The 4,035-nt window shown below is 30.3% G+C and overlaps 1 long non-coding RNA gene across 1 annotated transcript; it reads left to right on the top strand.

Annotated features, from left to right (window-relative positions):
- The first annotated feature begins 553 nt into the window (after positions 1-553).
- Positions 554-1,621, top strand: LOC122011671. Its single transcript, XR_006120006.1, has 3 exons — positions 554-648; positions 738-1,181; positions 1,432-1,621. It is a non-coding gene; the product is annotated as an uncharacterized LOC122011671 (long non-coding RNA).
- The last annotated feature ends 2,414 nt before the right edge of the window (positions 1,622-4,035 follow it).

Genomic DNA, 4,035 nt, shown 5'->3' with positions numbered 1-4,035 from the left:
ATGTGGAAAGGATTGCAGGCACATGGCTATGTTGCATGTTGGGGCTGACCTTGTTACTTTATGCATTGAAACTACTCTCCAAATGATGAATTTTTATCTTGATGTAATCAAAACATTGTATGAAGTTTTTTGTATATCTCAAACAAGTAGATGATCTATTAGCCTAGAACCTTTTGTGCTCATTGTAATTTTGCCTAGATTGTCTTGTGCAATCAAAAACACCCACTTGTTAATAGTAATTCTAACTCCTACTCAGCCTTTTTCATAGCATTTTTTTATTTGATAACTTAAGCTTTTAAAAGTTTACTGCTAAGGCAGCATGCTACACAAAGTTAGGTGCTTTGCTTGAAGATTTTAAAGATGCCAAGAAGTTAGGTGCTTTGCTTGAAGGTTTTAAAGATGTCGAGAAGTGCACTGTGCTGGATCCATCATTTTCTAAAGGACAAGGAAAGGTGCAATCCAATTCCTTATGAAAGAGTATAGTATTGCAAAGTTCTTACTTTGGCTATGCTATTTTTGTTCTTGATACTAGCAAAGTTCTTACTTTTTTTTTATGTTCTGTTTGAGACTAGCAATAATGAAGTTTTGAACGAAAGCATATTGAGTCCAGTCATGGTAATGATGTTTCTAGAAATGGTCTTAATGATGGTAAACTTTTACTTCCTTTGTTTACTATGGATTCATTTTAAGCGTAAGCATGTTATTTATAACAAATGTTTTATTTTTTACTACCACAGTTGATGCCATTTCTGGAAACAGCAGTGGTGATGATCTGAATATGATGGCGCCAATTGCAGTTTCAGACAAAAAGCAGAACAATAATGCTCCAGCTCGGAAGCAGGGAGAAGATGTGAAGGCTGCTGTTGAATTTGCCAAGCACATATCTCGTGCCAACCCAAAAGATGTGAAGGCTGATATAGATAGGGAAAGGAGCAGACTGCAGACATTCTAGTGGCAAACAGAATTTGAGAGATCGAGATTGGAATGATGATGAGAGTAGCCGTTCAAAAGATGAAAGTAGGGAGAAGATGCATGATAGGAATATTGATCGGGAAAAAGGCAGAGAAGATAAACCAAAAACTGGAAATAAGAAATTATTGGATGCCAAGCAGTTGATTGATATGATTCCAAAAACAAAAGAACTGTTTGTCTATGAAATTAATTGGGATGTTTATGACAAGGTAATGCTTTCTTTTATGAATTTTAATATATGATAGTGTTATGGATTCAAATGTTTTTTTTAGTATTGAATGCCATAGCTTAGTGTACTAAGCTGTTGAATTTGTTTGAATGCTATTCTGCTAAATGAGATATAGTTCCCTGAAGATTCATAGAAAGGGTTACATTTTTGCTGGCATAAAGTTGCTCTTTTTTCTTGTACTATGCTCTCTGCTATTGATAAATGTATACCTTGTCCTTTACAGTTTGCAGCATCACTTGCATGAGAGGATGAGACCTTGGATCTCAAAGAAGATAACTGAGTTCCTTGGAGAAGAGGAGGCCACTTTGGTGGACTACATTGTTTCCTGTATTAAAGATCACGTACAAGCATCCACAATGCTAGAAATGCTTCAGTCTATATTAGATGATGAGGCAGAAATGTTTGTCCTCAAAACGTGGAGGATGCTAGTTTTTGAAATTAAGAAAGTTGAAACAGGCTTATCAATGAAATCAAAGTCCTAGGCTCCATTTTTTTAAAAAGAATTTCTGTCGTCTTATCATGCCTTCAAATTTCCTTTTGTGCCAAAGGTCAGTGACTGTATTAGGACAAATATTTTGAGAGACCTTGTTATTTGGTATGAATTAATTGTAGCCAATCAAGCATAAGGATTATCGGTTGATTTAAAATGAGGTTTCCTTTTTTTTCTTTCTATTTATTGTTAATTTTTAGCTATGCTTGTGGCAAGTGAGATTTAATATGTTTTGATTGTCTTGTACTTCATTATACAGTTATGTTATGCTACAATAAAATCAGCCATACTATCCATCATGTATCAGCGTGTCTTTTAAATAACCAACTCAGCTTTTGTATGCCGTTGATGTGTCCTTTTTTCTGAATAACTACGCCTAGTTGTACGTCACTTCAATTCTGTATTGCGAAGCATATTTCATTGAAGAAGACTAAAACCACAATATGCACCGTAAAATTGCATAGGCGGTAATAATGCTCTTCATGGTTGAATTTGATTCTATGATCAAATGAAATCTCGATCGATTCAGTTACAAAAAATAAAGTGTTAGTTTGTTATGATTTATGAAATTAGAAAAAAAAATGTAAAATCACAAATTCCCCAATTTATGAATACAAGTTAATAACTGGTATTCCAAGTCCAACATTTTAAATGCTAAGCCTTGTGGCTATGGTGCAGTCCTCCAATGATGCGATCTAAGCTATTATAAATGATTTCTCATTAATTTTGTGAGAAATCCGGCCTATTCGGCGATTTTTAATAGGTTCGGTTTGTTCGGGTTTTAATGAGTAATTCGGTCGGTTCAGTTTTGTTTTAAAAATTCGGTTTATTCGGGTTCAGTTTATTCGGTTCGGTTTTAACCGAATACTCACCCCTACATGTAGGACATTCTTGCAAACTCAGTCCCACTTGTTAGATCACAAGATCGCTTAACTTTAAACTCCTTTTTCATTATCAAAACACAAGTCTGATCGTCTAGTGCTTCCTTCCCAACAATCTCCCCCTTTTTGATTATGATAATTTGGTTCAAAAGTTAAGTAAAATCATATAGCAGTTAAAGAAAAGAACATATAGTAATTTAATGCTAAAGCAATTTAAACATAAAGAACTTTCATAGTGATTTAATGTTAAACACAAAAAAAAAACTTTTTATGAATAAGTTCGAGTGTTAAAGTAACTTGTAAAGGAAAATTAAGAAAATAATCTTTTTAATTTTGCTCTCCCTTAATTTATCACTCTCCTTCAACTTTCTCTCCCCCTTAATTTTTAATTATTCACTCCCCTTTTGTCATCCATAAAAAATAATTTAGAGAGAAAAGAAAAAAAAACTTAATTTCAAAATGAAATATTTTAGTTTTTTCAAATACTTTTTTTTTTTTGACAAAGTTTAAACTTGGAAAAAAGACTTATACTTTGAGACAAACTCTGTGCTTTTGATATAATAGAATTTTACTTTGAAAAACTTTAAAAAAGAGAGTAAAAAAATTTTCAAGTTGAAAGTTTAACTAGAGTAATTGGGTTTCAAACAAACTATCTTTTGAAAATACTTAGCATTTTTGTAAAAGTCTTGAAAAAAAACTTGACTTTTGAAAATATTTCATTTTTGAAAGATATCTTCTTAATGAAAAAAATATTTCATTTTTGAAAGATATCTCTGAATTTGAATAAATATTTAATTTTAAGAAAAAAGTATTTAAGTTAGAATTTCAAAAAATATTTAACTTTGAATGTTGAAAAATATTTATGATTGAATTTAAAAAAAATTTAAGTTTGAATTTCAACAAAAAAAATATATTTAAGTTTGAATGTTGAAAAATATTTATGATTAAATTTAAAAAAAATATTTAAGTATGAATGAAAAATATTTAAGATCGAGGGTTGAAAAATATTTAAGTTTAAATTTTAAAAATTTTAAAAATTTTTTAGTTTAAATGTTAATCTGAGTTGCAAAAGTTAATTAAGATTTTGGTTACATTTAATTAAGTTAATTAATTTTATTTTTTTTAAGGTTGAAAACTAATTCTCAATTTTACCCTAAATTTATCTCAACCTTTTCTAAATTTTTAAACATAAATGTTATGGGTTTTGTGAGATGGTTATTAATTTTATCTTTACATTAAATTGAAATCTAAGAATTGATTTATATTTGAGTTAGACTAAAGTTTAATAGTTAGTTAATTAAACATCCATTTCAATAATTAGCTTCCAGGCTATGGCGAGGCACTGATCTTCTTGAGTATTGGTGCAACAACTACTTCTAGACAAAGTCATTTAAGGAAATTGGATATTTAATTTTTTTTTTTTTTTTGAAATTCCTAGGTCTAACTAGTCGATCAAGCCTAAG

Source organism: Zingiber officinale, chromosome 8A (assembly GCF_018446385.1).
Source record: "Zingiber officinale cultivar Zhangliang chromosome 8A, Zo_v1.1, whole genome shotgun sequence".
Taxonomy (NCBI): Eukaryota; Viridiplantae; Streptophyta; class Magnoliopsida; order Zingiberales; family Zingiberaceae; genus Zingiber; species Zingiber officinale.
Note: the sequence above shows the minus strand (reverse complement) of the source record. Positions and strands in the feature narration are given on the sequence as shown.